Raw genomic sequence first — 16882 nt, forward strand, 5'->3', positions numbered from 1 at the left:
CTTATGATGTAAAATGAATTGAAAAACACACAGAAACAACTCATTATATACAGCTAGAATCATGGTGGCACGAAATACGAAATAAAATTTTATTTTAAAGTTATTATACACTTATACAAACATTCTTAAACACTGGTAATTAATGTCTTTTTTTTCTCCTGCCTAAGTTTTTAATCTTACCTAAAAACTTTTGTGTGTGACAAAGAGGTTTATTTCAGTTTGATTACCACCATTGTCGCATAATTATTTTGCACTGGAGCGACACAATTACCACATAATTCATGACTAAAATAAGTAAACAGTTTTTTCGAGTTACAGCTAATTGTGTCTACATTTCTGGGGACGGATCCTTTGAGCAGAGAACTAATCATAAATGCTAAAAGAAGAGTTTTTTTTATTATTATTATTATTATTATTATTGTTTTATTTTGATTGTGAACACAGTATCTACAGCTAGAGATATGTCACATGTGCAGTCACTGCTTCAGTTGTCGCATCAGAATCCTAAATGCCTCTGGGAAATAATGTTGACCAGACTCGGGCTCCACTGCAACACTGTGACTGAATTCTGAATAATTTCAGTTCCCAAATGTGAGGACATTATGTGCTGCCTATGTATCCAGTCAGACATGAAGTTGTTGCCCTTGAGTGTGACGCGTCTGGGGCTCTCCAGAGGGTTACGTGCTGAGATTACTTGCAGGCCATCGTCCCTGGTAATGAACCCTGCCTTGGCACCAAGTATTTGAAGAGGCACAGCAGCCATATAGGACGGTTTCTCATGCTGATTGCCCAACCTTAATAGCTTTTTTTTCCACTTTGGAGACACAACTACAAAACTTTACAGCTCTTCATGAATAATTATGATGACATGTTGTGTTATTGCACCCGCTGATAGTCCTTCTCTGATACTCTGGCCAATAAATATGACCATTAAATCTGTTTTCTACCACAATAACAGTGCCCCTGACACACAGAAACGGAATAACTATTTAACTGAGCAGCAAATGTATATTAAAGTTGCCAAGCTTGCTGAATGTGTCGAGTAATCCCACTTGTCACCTCTTCTTTTAAACGCACAGTATGTAACGTCTACCACTAGGGGTCTCTTAATCAAAACAACGACAAAAGAGCTAGTTCCGTGACGTCGCCAAGCAGCGTGGAATCATCGGAATTGGTGTCCGGGGAGAACTTCAGTGACAAATACACACAATAAAAACAAAACACAGTACACTGGCGAACAAGTGGTACCAGATATTTCCTTCCTCATTATGATGTTTCATCGGGGCTTTGCCTCAGAAGTTATAAATGTCACATGCGGTAGTTTATAAGTGCGCTTTGCCATACAGGGGGGGGGCGACACTCGCAGTGTTTTGGCGACAGAAGTTACACACTGGAGCTTCAAAGAATGTGGTTTTCTTGTCTTCTCCTTGTACTTCTAAGCCTCTGGAAGATGTTGCCCTCAGGCCCAGTTCCAGCATCAGCTCATCCCAGTTTAGATCTCTCCGTTATCCACCAGAAAAGAAGCATTTTACGGTTCTCTGTCATATCTGTGCTCCGTGTACATGCTGGTCTTTAACATGCACCTTTATATAAGGTTTTACGGTGAGTTCCGACAAAGTGCGACACCGTCAAACATTGACGCAGACAGAAGCCAAACATGTCACCAATATAATTCATTCCTATGCTGTAAAAGCCGTTAGATATAATGGTCTTTTTTATGAAGCCACTGTATAAGCAGTGCAGTGTTTAATCAATAAGATGGCTTTCATTTTTAGAGGGAGGTCACTGGCTCCTTGAAGGGTCATCCAGGTCTATTACACCTCAAGTCAGCAACATACTATACACACATCGGAGAACTCAAAGACACCCTATCTGCTCTTATTATCAACGAACATGCTGCGGTAATGGGCTTTCTGTTGACTCTGGTAGATGGTTATCCCGCTCTGGTTGATGGGCTACAACATGCGGCTCTATCTCAAGGCCGTATCGACCTGAGCGGACGGGGTTAATACTAGATTTATTCTCTTCTCCTAAAAATATGGTGAGGTGGAATAGGAAGATCATAAACCAGTGATTTAAGAAATGACCGCATAGATAATCGTCTACAGTGACCTCACCATGATCTTGTGGTGCGACAGCCTTTCAAGAAAGCTATTTACTACCTACATGCACAAGGAAGCGAGGAGCAGTTTCCACATATAAAGTTCGATTATTGTCTGGAGCTTTGGATCCGGACATTCTCCAGAGTTTACGATCCACATATAACAAATGCGATGTAAAAAAATTGTCTGAAAGATCCAGGCAAGGTGGAGGTGCGTGGTGTGAGCATGCAGGAAGCAGGATACGGATTCTCTGGAGTTTCTCATTTCTCACATGAGCTCTTTTGGACATTAACTGGAGATTAGACGAGGAAACGAGGAGGAGAAACTCCGGCGTGCCTTCTACAGACTAACCGTTGACGCATGCAGTTTGTGTCCGAAAGCGGCAATAGATTCGAAAAGGTTGTCAACAGAAAAGTGGAAAGAGTGGTACTGTACTTCAAGCTATAAAGAAACAAACCCGTACAAATCAATATCAATTACATTTGCAGTATTTAAAACCCCAGTTTCTATCAGCTCAACCCAGTTTCCCTAATTATATCAGACAGGGTATGAATTAAAATTCATTGCTAAGGCTCACTGCTCACTGAGGATGTTCTGTGACCTGGATTTGCAAGGTCACAATTCAGGCTGTAAAGGTCTGGGCGCTGGGGCAACGTTCAAATAAGAGACATGACATTTTAATAGTCTTTTATTCCCCTAATCCTACCTCATTCTTTTTTTCAAACCCTCAAAATTTCCAAAGACCAACAACTATTCACTCTCATACTCACACCTATGGTCGATTTAGAGTTTAAAATTGCATGGAGTCATCCCATGTTGCCAAGTGCATTGATTTTTGGTTTGCAGCTCGTCAAGTCCACTTTCACCGCCCAGGTGGACATTACCAGCCAACTATACAAATACAAATTGCAATTGAGCCACTACCTCGTAAAGAAGGTGGAGAGTCTAGGATTTTCTCACAACTGAACAAATAATTTAAGCAGTCACAGTAAATGACTAAATAATAAATCATAATAAATAATAAATCACTAAATCACTGCCAGTGCAGAATGGGCGGGAATTTTGTGGGAATGTACAACTAGAATCATTTGTCAAGATTAACATCCATAACCTAGTCAGGAAGATATTTAAAGACCTGGCGCTGAACATAATCAAGGTCCTGCAGAGTGAGAAAAAAATCAATAATGCTGCAGCAAACTATGTTAAAAAATATATATATATAGACATGATTAGTGATTGTTTCGTGTTACAAACCAAATCAGCGGCTACACACAGCAAACATTCAACATTTGATAAGTATGGAGCGGGATTCATGTGAGTGGTACTGTCGAACCATCTGGATGCGTCTCTATTTTTCCACACTCCATGGCAGCTAATAGCCACATTAGCCACATATGCAGGGGGAAATATGTCAGCAAGCCACTTATTGTTTGTATTAGCTTTTTTTTTTTTTGTGGCAAATGGAGGAGCGCTCCTTCACAGTGTCTATTGTTTGTCTTTGCTGTATAGCAGCAGGCCATCGAAATGTATTATCATGGCCACACAATAATAAGAAGCACAGCTTGATTTATGCAGGACACAAACAGCCATCTCAACCCCAGAGGGGGAAAAAAACAAAAACAAAACAAGCAACTGTGAGAAGCTTGTCCTGATTCCAGGAATTAGATGCTGAATATCAGTCATCTTCCTCCTCCACAGAATGTAATAAAATGACAAAACAAGATGTAGGAAGAGTGTTGTTGCACTGTGTCGGATTAATCCAGGCCGGAGACTGCCTCCCCCTCACCAGACAAGGGCAAAGAGAGGGATGCGAAATTATGTGATTGCAAATTGCTAAGTAAACTGTGAAACTAGAAGCAGCTTTAAAACAACAAGAAGAAGAAGAAGAGGAGGAGGAGGAATACATTCTTGCATCTTTACCTTTTCAGACGCTGGCAACAATAAGGGCCGCTCACAACCTGTCTGTGCATAGACTGAATGTAGCGTCGAGTATGTAACATTTAGGAAGAAATTGTTTGTATGAGTGTATCGTCACTTTAAATAAATCCCGGAAACCAAACAGGTAACTAGAGACCACCATCTTGTGTTGTACACGTTGCTACATTTCGCATATTGAAGTGGAAGCTTACTACACAAACAACAACAAAGAACAACATCCTCTCTGGTATACAAAGGCCACAGTATTCCCAAGGTTAAGTGGAGGAGCCTTGAGTTTGTTAATATCTGCAGTCGAACCATTAGATGCCACTAATTCTTACACAGGGGAAAAATATGTATGTATATATATATATATATATACATATATATATATATATGTGTGTACCTTTGAGTCTAATACTGGGTCTAACTCTTCTATCAACCTTGAGACTGCAGTGAAATTGAAGTTTTATTTTATATGCCTATTCCATTCCGCATGTTTCATTTCACCAATAGTTTCCCCATTAGGAGAAAGGAGTCCTTTCTCATTGATGTCAATAATAATTTTACTCACTTTAGTTCTGTGGGTAACACTGTTCTCCTAAAAAAAGATGCTGGAACCAGGGTTCAGTGAAGGACAGAGGAGTAAAGACGTGGATGTAACAGAGAACATCCATTTAAGAAAGACTATAGAGTTTAACATAGTGTTTTTATTGTGAGGTGTTTTGTTACCATACATATTAACTGCTATTAACTACAACCTTAACTGCTCTTCCTCAAAGAAAAGTGAAATGAAACCCTAGCACACATTTTCACCAACACCAACAAATCAACACTTTGGGTCCTGACAAGGTCAAAAAAAGGTCATAAAGAGGCAACAAATACAAGTACACACACACACACACGGGTTCCTTGCTACAGTTACAATCCCTCTCTTATTTTCTGATGTCTAAATCCAATCATGGCTGTCATGTTGAATCTAAAATGAGTCCTTATCAGGGCTCTGCACTCTCTTCCTCCACTACCTACCTGGACCCGTCATGACTCTCTGACTGACTGAGAGCAATCACGTCACCTAACCTTGTCCTTGTGCTAACTGTCCTCGCCATCACCGCGGCACAGCTGTTACTATACTTCCCGTGGGCTGTTCTTCCTTCCACAAATCACCAGGTTATCTTCCCCTCACACACCGTATGTTTCGCCATGCTTCCACTTTCTCTCTTTTCTTTTTTAACATGCAGGTCCTTGAATTACTGGAGTTCAGAAGCAAAGCAATAGCAGCACTGTGCTGAATGCAGGTGAGAAATACACAGGCCTCCTCTGTTCCCGTCATACCGTACCACACAAGGCAAATTGAGATTTTAAGCAATGATTTTTCAGAGAGAGGACGGCTCTGCAGAAATACGATCAAACGTACCGCTATTGTGCTCTACTATTATACAGATAAGTGGCAATTGACATTTTTGCATTAACGTATCATTACATACAAATGAGTAAGTGGATACAACATATATACAGTACATATATATACACACACACACAGCTTTGCTACTAGAAGAATTGTATTTCAATCATGTTATAACTGCATTGGCGGCCGATTGTTTGGGCTCTAATCATGATGAAGTAACTGTTGCTTGCAAAGTGTAATGGCGATAGAATAATGACACCGTCATCATTTTTGATTGCTTCCTTCTAAACCTTGCTTTCACTCTGCAATTCTGTCTGCCATGAGAAGCAATAAAAAAACAAAAAACAAAAAAACACAACCCAATCTCGAAACCCATCGGACTTATGGCCAATATTCTGGCGCTTCCGGGGTTAGACGGCAAACATCCATGCGGCGACGGCCGTTTGGCCTTCACCATAAACTCTTTACAGTCCAGAGTGGTGACGCCACTCTTACGAGAATCTGGACTCCCGTTTTGAAGCCTTGAGATTTGATACACAGTGTTGGGGTTTTAGAAATGGAATTTTATATATATATTTTTTTGCATATATATATATATATATAACCACTCCCAACCATTTTTTGGTACCATTCCCATGGAGTACCAGAGTAATGGTACGGTATGGGTGGAGCTAGACCCACGACAGAAAAGCTTCGCTCTCTTACGTCCGGTGTTTCTTCAACGCCTGCTTTCGCTTCTCACGCGTTGTCGTCTGTTGTGTCTCGCTCGACGCCGTTGTTGGCACACCGGTACAATGTCAGGCTACATAACTCGCTGACACGACCACCAGGCACAGCGCACACCCCGCCTACTGTTCTCAGTCAAAACACAAGCCTGACCAAGGGACTTTACCATTCCAGACCGTACCGAACTGTGCCATGACGGGAACACGGATTTATTGGATGAAAGCAGCTGTCATTCACGACTAAATTGGAACATCATTTACAAAATGGACATCATGTGTCATGGGAGAAGACCTGAAACTAAAGATTGAGGCTATTAGCTCCGCGGGAAAATGTTTACCAATGTTATAAATCAAGTGAGATGTTTCTCATAGACTTCCATTTAAATTGACGTCTAGCAGAGTGCCCCCTGGTGGCTGTTCAATATACTCTAACTTCCGCAGTTTACACACCATCTATGAGTCAAACAAGAGGCATGATAATGTAATTGCAGTGGAGAAATGACTACATCTTTCACCTGGACCTTTTAATTAGATTATGCTGCGTCGTTTCACCACCTGTTAACTACCAGTTTAGTGAAAGCTCGGAGTTTAAGGATTCCTGCACACACGTTCACTGGTTCACAAGCTCCACTTGAAAGCGGCGACACCCAGCCAGTAACAAGGCGAGCTGTAGTGGCAAAATCGAGTTCAAAGTCGGCAGCTGAGGCAAGCGAGCTCTCCAGTTTTGCTCCCAAAGAAAACTCCACTTTCCACTGAATTGTAAGTAATTCGATGGGCACGTAATGTTGCGTGTCTGTTTTCATTAGAGACGACTCAATAACACCAATACCTCAGTCTTATTTACCGATACTGATATCAGTCTCTCTTTCTTTTACTCTTATAACACTTTTTTTTCCATCGCTGCGTCGTGTCTCACATTCCTCTTTACACAGTGTGCTTAGAGAAGCATGACTGACTGATAATGAATATCACATTGGCTCATTCATGGTCTGTTTTCATGCTGGTTCTCAGTTTTGCATTTTGCACCTCGGTGTAAGTCCAGTCACAGAGAATGAGGGACATTAAAGAGACCGACAGGGATTTAAATCTGATGAATTGTCCTACAACAACCTGGTGTTTTACTCCTAATCTTCGGCTTCTAGCTCATGTTAGGGATTCTTTGTCACCCGCTTTTGAACAAACTCTGTTGCTATAGCAACCAAAGACAAACATCTATGATTCATAAACAAAGGGCCAACGTGAAAATTACTATATTCTCTCTCTTTCATATGATTTTATGAAACAGAAAGTAACTTTGCATCTGCACATGATTAACATCACATGGAAATACACAGACGAAATGATGGATGGATGAATATTTGACCAGAATAGTTTCTAAATCCTTAATTTATTCAAGTTCACACCTGTGGTGACTTCAGTGTTTTCAGTTGAATACTAAAGTCATCATCCTCTCTCTATGGCCGCACTGTTTTGTTATGAAACAACGTCAAGCACTGGAGAACCTGTCGACCTGTCCCCGCCTGTCTTCATATGGTTATATTCCTGTATCCCACTTTTACTCTTATATAGTAGTAGAAAAAACAGTTTATTTGCAAGTTTGTGCCACCGACATCTCAAATGTTTAAAAAATACACATTTTCCTTTTCCAAGGAGATTTAAGTTTTCCATCATCTTCAAAGGCTGAAAAAATAAATGTTTTAATGAACGTCAGGGATGTTTTTTCTCTCTTTAAAGTAAACCCTCCAGTTTCAGGAGGCTGTCTTCAAACATTTAATACGTCTTTAAAGGGCACTTTTAGTCTGAGTGGGTTAATGGAAAGATATCAATCTTCAAAGTGTATTTCCCCCAAAAAAAATGTTCAGCTACTCCTTGAGCTTTAAAGAGCCACACTGTATTTACTGTAATTCATTGTAACATCATCAGTGATGGATCTGAAGATTGACTACCCTATTAAAACTGGGGGGCGATATCTTGGTCATGGTAACAGATTTTCATATTAACGTCACACATCAAAGTCCTCTGGTATCAGTGCGAGGCAAGATATAAATATATATAGACAGATTTAAAGCATGAAATAGCCCTTCAATCTGATCCACATCAATACCCTTCTTTCATTTGAATAAGAAATTCATAGAAAGCAAAGCACAATTTGGGGGAAACTCTGCACCCTGAGCCAGACGTGATGAGAAGAATAGACTTCTTCGACTGCCAGCTCAGTAAAAGCCTGCACAGCAAATTTCACACAAACCATTTTGTGCTCTGCTGATATAACATTTTGAAAACCTGATGTCACAGACAATGGCTTCAGATAGAGGGGGGGAAAAAGAGGCACATTTGGTGCCCGGCCCTTTTCATCAACGTCCCACCTAACTAGCTTTGGAGACAGAGACGCTCTTCAAGAAGTGACTCCAACATCAAACACCCACGTCCACTTCAAAACAAACGGCTCGCCTTGCACAGCTGAAGCAGTCACAACCCTGATTGCATTCTGCTTAATATCATTCAAACTGTGTGGGCATCACTTTTGTGCGCGCTGTTTGTGATCAGCTCTATTAGACATGTGAAGAGGATTTGGCACAACAGCACTAGAACCCCCTGCACCTGTCAGCCTCTCATCCGCGCCCCACTCGGCGTCGACTCAATAAATGCAGCTCACTTCATTTCCATGTCCCGCTCAAGCATTTTATTGATGAATAAAAGCTTGATTTTATTGCCACGTGCAAGAGAAAATGAGCTGAATGAGAATGACTGAAAGTGCCGTAAATCACACCAGGGCTCCACCTCATTGTGTTTTACCGATCTTGTGTGGAACACCACCTTCCCTCGGATTGGGATTTCACATCTGGAAGTCTGGAAGTCTAATGTATCCACTAAAATCATCCTTGACACTGCAGCACATAATTCATTCAGAGCCAGTGGTCATTCCCCATGTAGACCATCTGAGGAGTGATGTGAAAGGTGTTTTAATTAACTGGTGGTTTGGGTCGACTGTGAGCACATATTGGGTGTCGGGCCAAATTTCTTCATGCAGCCTCATTAAAACAGGTTAGATGTTCAGTCAGTGAAAACAATAATGGAAATAGTTTAGTTTTACTGACCTTCCGTGGTTCATTAATCTCTTCTCTGAGCAGTGGTTGTCTAAAGTTGGCCTAAACAAAGACAGACACAGCTTTGATTTCTCCACTCTCCTCACCAAAGAGTGTGGAGAATGGTCCTTTTGTTCGAATTTTCACATCTAAGTGAAAAAAATAATTAAACAGCATGTTTAATTAAACCATCTGACTTTTGTTCCTTATCACATTACAAATAACGCTATGAAGAAATACAGGGTCAAAGCCTCTTCTTATCGCCTGCCGAGGACGGTGGCTTTTTCAATACTTTCCCTTTTCCGGCTTGCAGTTTACCCTTTACACTCTGATAAGCAGATGAGAAACGACAGCTACAACCAGCTTTATTTTCACAATCTCTGCATATGAATGAAGGGGGGGGAAGGAAGCCAATATGCATTTCTGTGAATGTGTTCTCCCTCATTGCAGGCAATCAATTCCTGAGCTTGATCCGGTTCAACTAGAACGTGAAAACAAAAGGCTGCGGAATCTCTATAGACATAAATGAATCACTAAGTAGCTCAGACCATCTGACCCGCAGTTTCACAGTGGACCATGAGGTGTTTTTTTTTATTTATGTAACTGCCACAATAATAACACTGATCGCCACGAGATTTCCTACAGCTGTTAAACAAGAAAATACAGTAAATACAGTGCAGCTGCGCGAGTAGAGCTTTGATTCAACATCAGCTCACCCTGACACTTTTGACGCTTTTCCACAATACAGTACCGGCATGGCACGGTTGGACTCTACACAGTTTGGTTCGTTTTCCATTACTTCATAGTACCTCCTCAATGTGGGCGGAGTCATCACAGCGCGGCTGCATGAAACTGCCGTGATGTCGCTTTGTACACACAAACTAATGACTTGGAAAGAAGTTGTTTTCGGCGTAACTGAATCATTAGAATCAGTAAATAGAAAAAGATTTGTTCACAGAATCGTTCAGTGCTTCCTACACAGTCACTGAACTAAAATATGGTGGACAAGGGGACAATTGCGGCTTTCGGCTGTTTTTACCTGTCGCTAAATACACCAGATCTTGCTAAATGTTGGAGATTAACGCATGTTTTAGGGATTTTAAGTCTTTTTTAACTGATCTACAATTTGGAATTGTGAGGTTTGATACTTGTAACAGATGTCGCTCTCATGACTCTTCCGACACTCTTCCCACCAATCAGTGGCCGGCAGTCTGTCGATGCTACGCATACTATGAGCTCGGCTCGCTTGGAACCTCGTCAGAGCAGGTACTAAAAAAAGCACCAGGTACTACGGCTAATGGAAAAGCTAAAAAAAAAAGTGCAGAGTCAAGCTGTAGGAAAGGAAAGGAAAGGAAAGGAAAGGAAAGGAAAGAAAAGGATCTTTATCATTATACAACCGAAATTGCACAAGGTCAAATTTCACATGTCACAAACATGTCCTGTCCTGTCCCCGTTTCAAAGTAAAAGCATCCAAGTCTTTCTGTCTCATAAACGCACATAAAATTCATACATTTTACGAATTTCAAAGGCAAAACTCCATGTAAGTATACAGCAGAAGCACCAAAGCAGCTCTGCAGCAGACCAGAGTCAGACGCAGCAGACCAGTGCTGCAGCCGTCACACATCCAGCTTGGCAGAACGTCTCCCCCTGCTCTCTAAACTTCAGGCGAGAATATTTTATTGACAGTGACATTGCCTCAAAAAATGGTGTACCATGCTGCTGTTATCGAGGCATTATTAATAAGATTAAAGCATCAGGGGGGCAAAACAGCCCTTTGTCAGTGTGTGTGTTTGAATACAGCACGGGGGAAAGCAAGATCCCATCATATGTGATGCCTTAAAGTAGTACGTACTTAAAAGTGTCGTGCCTAACTTTTTAAATATTTTATGTCAAGGCAGACGGAGGAGGCAACGGCAACGTTGCGATAATAACAGCTACACACAGGTTGGAATATGATTGAAAACACAAAGAAGTGCCCACGAAAAGTTGTAGAAAGGATTTCTACTGCTCAAAAAAAAAAACATTGTTGAGATTCAGTTTGATGGGATGAAAAAATTGCTTTTTTTGCTCCCCCCCCCTCCATCAGGTCTGATAGCATGGATTGACAGCGCCTGTTTTCAGATGAAGGACGCAGCAGAGAAATAACGTTACATCATTTCTGACCATGAAGTCTAAACAGAGGCAGAATAATAACATCAAATTCCACATCCAGTCTGAACGGGGGCCTTTGGTTCTGTCTGTCTGTTGGTGTTATAAGCTGTGACCACACACACACACACACAATCAGCCCCACTCATGCTAATCCATCTAACAACACCCTCCCACCACCCCTCCCCCCTTTCACAACTTCAAAGCACTGGTTTATCCATTAGCCTTGGGCAGGAGTTGCCCTATTCTGGACTCCACTGACATTCAGATGCTATTTAGAGCCATTAGGCCACCAAGGTCAGCACTTAGCTTACATTTTCACAGCTTCAGGCAACACTTTTCCCTTTTTTTCCTTTTCTCTTCCTCTACTATTTTCATGTTATTTTGTTGTTTTTTTGCAGCGCGCCGCACACACACACACAGGGTAGTGAATTGTTCATTAGCTGGTGCCACAACGCGTTAAGAAGGGGAAATGGTAAGCGGTGGGGAAGGCGGGTGGTGGAGGGGGAGGTGTCTGGGTGACTAAAGGAGAGGGGGGGGGGGGTCAGAGAATTGAAGGTGACATTTTCAGTCCTTACACTTACAGCATTTGACGAGTTTCACCGCGGGCCATCCCTGTGACCCCGTGGTGGAGGTCTCGATTCTTTGAGGAAAATATGGGATTGAGGCAAAGTGTATGTTATTGTGATCGTAGAAGAAAAATGACTAACTTTAGAAGATGACAAGTCATCCTTTGATCGACCAGTCATTTCTTGACAGAGAGGAAATTGACTTTGGAGAGAAAAACATAATCAAAAAAATTGGTTTTATTACTGTTCCAAATTATCTTTAAATTAAAAATAGAAGTTAATGAATCAGGTAATTTAGTTTGTTGACTACAGTTTATAACAGCAGTATATTAATGTGAAGAACATCAACGGCGCAATGTTCCATAATAATCTGCTCAGTGAGTTAAAAAAAAGATGTACTAATCATACGGGAGTAGAATCTGAGCAATGGATAAAAAATAATGTGGATGTGTTCACACAAATGCTACGCAATAATCAAACAGTGGTTCTTCAGCTCGTGTTTTGTTTTAGTGCATTTTCAGCGGGAAAGGTGCGAGGGTTTGCGACTGATTGGATTTCATTCCTCTGCTTGTGTTACAAGGCGATGGATCATTTGTGTGTTTTCTTTGTACAATGGCGAGGACGCATAATGGAGAGTGAGTGAAAAGAACTCGGGCCCGACAGCGGCAGCTGAGGGCAGAGTATTCATTCAGGTAATTGCATTAAGATAACATGAACATTTTATTTGCTGTGTGTGTGTGTGTGTTTCCCTCCAGCCCTGCAGCCATGTGCTCTTTTGTCTCTCTCCTCTTCCCCGTTTAAGGTGTTTTCCAGTTGATCGGCTCTCCTGGAGGGAATCCCAGAGTCGCTTTCCCCAGTCGAGGGTAGTCGAGCAAATAAGCGAGTTGTAAATTAACTTTAATTTCCTAATGACAAATGCAATCCTGCTGCAGCACGGGGTATGGCATTCATATTCGATAAGCCACTACATCTCACTTCAAAGGTCTCAATAAACCAGCGAGCAAGCCTTTCTTGTAAATATATGGCACTGCACCGAGAGAACTGCAGCCCCACATTGTCAGGCAACTCCCCATAGGCTGCTATTGCTCATTCACAGCTCTGTGAGATGTCAGGGTTTGGTGCATATGAAAACTGATCTCAACTCCAAAGTTGAAAAATCTTCACCACTGGCCAAATACATACTTCTACAGTGTGTGTGTACATATATATACATACTGTATATATATATATATATATATACTTACAGAGAGAGAGAGAGAGAGAGACTTGTCATCTTCACACAGTGGTGAGACTAATCTGTGAAGTGAAGCAGGCATGAACGCGGACATATTTGACCTTGTGAGGACATGATGGCTGGTCCACACAACTTTAACAGGCTTTTAAAGGACTAAGTACTGGTTGTAGGGTTAGAATTAGGTTTAGGTTAGGGTAAGGGTTAGAACCGCCCCCCCCCGGTGAGTCCAATCCGGCCCCCAGGATGAATTTGTGAAATATTATATTTTTCAGCTACAGATACCTGTCAATGGATAACTTAATATAATAGGAATAATATTGTTGGAATTGCAACTTATTTTTCTCAAGAAATTTCAGGTCGTTTTGTAAAAAGATACTTCATTTTATGTAAAATAAAGGTTTGAGTGCTTGTTGTTAATAGGTTATTATGCTATTATTTGACTGGTCCTGCTCACTTGAGGTCAAATTGTGCTGTATGTGGCCCCTGAACTTAAAATGAGCTCGACACCCCTGGATTAGGTTTTGGCTGTGTTCGAATTACGTGAGAGCCAATGGGAGCTGAGCTCCAATCAAGAGTTGTCGGTCTCCCATGAAGGTAGTGGGGGTCGTTAAAATATAACCAAGGGCGGTGGTTTGCGTATGGGTATATAGAGAAAGCCAGATTGTCCATACCAATATTAGTGACGCTGTAATGTGTACGTGTGAGCGTGAATGCTGTGAGTGAGAGGATTTTCCGAGCATCAGTGAACGCATCACAGTTGATGTGCTGTTGATGTGCTGTATGTGGTGAGTTTTTAGGGCTGAACCTGAAGCACACGGGCACATTTTTTTTTGGCATTGTCAGTGTAAAGTGGACCTATCTCAGTCTTAATTTGATGTCAGTTATGAGAGACCCTGGGGTTAGGGTTAGGGTTAAGGGGCTAGGGAAGGCATTATGTCCATCAGTGTCCACACAAAGAATGCAGTGTGTGTGTGTGTGTGGTGAGGAGGATTAAACAGAAAGAGTACGTGAGAGAAAAGGGCTAAAGACGAGAGGCAGGATAGATAGATAGATAGATAGATAGATACTTTATTCATCTCACAGAGAAATTCACAGGATCTGGTGAAAAGAGGGAGGTGCCGCCTTTATTAAATTGCACCAACATTTATTCCAAACATTAATTTCATTGCACTATCAGAGGTGGTTCAAGGTTGAAGAATGAAGGAAGAGTAAAGGGACAAATCACTTTCAAGTTCCACAGTGCATTCCCCCCGGATGGCACAGCCTGGGACGCCTCTCCCTCTAATTAAATCCCCCCTGTTGTGTTTAAAAGCATCGGGTGTAATTAGAACATTTAGTTTCATTATAAAACACTTGATTTCCTCACTCCTACATGCCAGAATTTAATTATATTCAGCATATCGTGGAGTCTTGACAGGAACAGAAAAGAGTTGCTATAGAGATGACCACGGCTGTGCTGTGCTTGGAAATCCTTCAGTGTAGAGCCTTCACACAGAGAAACCGAGAGCTCACTCACACACACACACACACACACGCACACCAGTGGTGGTTGCTTGCCTTTGAAACGGGGGAAGCTCATTTCAGGACCAGTTATTTATACATAAATTCTTACATAAATTCTACAAACGAACAACAAGAACAAGAAAATGTGATAATTATGTGAAACTGAAACCCTATAATAGCGTTTTTATTTACACTGTGTATGTACAAAAAGGAAACTGGGCGACCACAACGACCACACAGGACTGAGGCAGAAAAGGATCCTGTCGCTGTTGTGTATGTTTCTGCAAAGCTGTCAATCAAAAAATGGCTCCACCTTTCAGACAGTTCCTCCAATCATCATGCAGAAGCCCATCACCCATCCACTGCTCCACTGACTCTCAGAGAAGCTGAGCTTCCCTGGAAGTGACATTTTAAGTCACATTTTAGCGCACGTATAGAAATGTAAATACAACAACAGTACATATTTGCCAACATTTTAGAGCAGAGGTGTCAAACTGGTGGCCCGTGGGCCACATGCAGCCCCCTGATTGATTACATGTGGCCCACCACTTAATATTATGTTTTCATGAAAACATGGCCCATGACCTCCTCTTCCTTTAAACACAGCACACGTGTGGCTGAGGCACAGCTGCCAGCGAGGTGATAGAATATAGACAGAATATAACACTAAATATATATATTTTTTAATAGTAATAATAAGACATTTGGTTGAAATTATTGCATTGTTAACATTCAACATTAAAATACATGTATACAAGCTATATTGGTGTTTTAATTTCAGTTGTCCACGTTATTACTGTATTTACATAATTTTAGATTTATTTCTCTGTTTTTGATATTAGTAGATTTATTTTGCATCATATATACGATCATTCCATATCAAAATAAGCACTTTGACTTTAAAATTCTGTGAAATATCATCATGAATGTCTTTATTGCGTTATGATGATGGAATATCGTCTTATCATTTTTTAGCTCATATTGCTCACCCACCACTGAACAGTTGTTGTTTTTCTCACTTTTTTTTCTAGACCGGCCCCTTCTGGACTAAATGCTTATTGGCCCCCAGGTCACTTGAGTTTGACACCCCTGTTTTAGAGGAAGCTGAGCTTCTCTTGCTGTCTTAGAGCAATCGCCACTAACGCACACACACACACACTATATGCGAATAAGCGAGACCACCACTTTATCATTCTGTGTTGTAAATACAATTAATGGTTGTTCCACCAGCAATGCCACCACAAAACTAGTAAAGAACACATGAAGCGCATTATTCAATAGTGCACGTGCACAGATACTGGCCACAGGGGATACACCTTCATCCCTGGGAGCAGAAACCACCCCCGACTCTACTGCCTCTCTCCTCATTTGACCTCCCTCCCTCTCTTTTTCTGCCTGTGCGTGGCCTAATGCTGCAGACAACACCGTAGGTGTCTTCTTCACACTGCCCCCCCCCCCACACACACACACACATACACTTTCTCTGATTAGAGCTTTGAAGGCAGCACAGGAGAAATCAATGGTGATGCGATGGCCGCTGTCACAGTCAGTAGATACCCTTTACTGATAGACGAATGAACTGCATTCCTGCTCCTCAGTACAGATCAATTATCCCGAACCCCTCAAACAACAATGTCACCTGCAGGATGCCGGCGCACACATCAACCCACACACACTCGGTCTTCAGACCTCTCCGCCCCTCCCTCGCTTCTTCCCCTCCTTTGCGACGCGTTTGACATCCAATGCTGAAAAGCGTCTCGACAAAAGCAGAGTCTGCCATGATCGAGTCTCTGCCTCACAAAACAATAGCCGTGACATCCAGTCGTTGGCGGCTGGGAGAAGAGAGCGGTCACAGATATTCCACAGCGGAGTCTTTGTGTTATCAAGAATGCACAGTGTCGCGCTTCAGTGTCTCAGGTAAAGTACACTCACTAAATAGCCACTTTTAGAAAAGCTTTAAAGCACAAAACACAAAGAACTCAAACGTCTCAGTCCTCAGTCACAGGGACCTTCATACTCGATGCCTTGATTTTTTTCTTTTCTTTTTTTTAAAAAAATAAATAAGCAAAGTAAGTGTATGAGCCACAATTTCAAATTCACACTTACTGACTGGAAAGAAAGCCAAAGTTTTACTCTTATTTACTCTTCTTAAAGAATCTCCCAGTACGATGCCATTAACATCTTTTCATA

Source organism: Solea solea, chromosome 14, assembly GCF_958295425.1.
Source record: "Solea solea chromosome 14, fSolSol10.1, whole genome shotgun sequence".
Classification (NCBI taxonomy): domain Eukaryota; kingdom Metazoa; phylum Chordata; class Actinopteri; order Pleuronectiformes; family Soleidae; genus Solea; species Solea solea.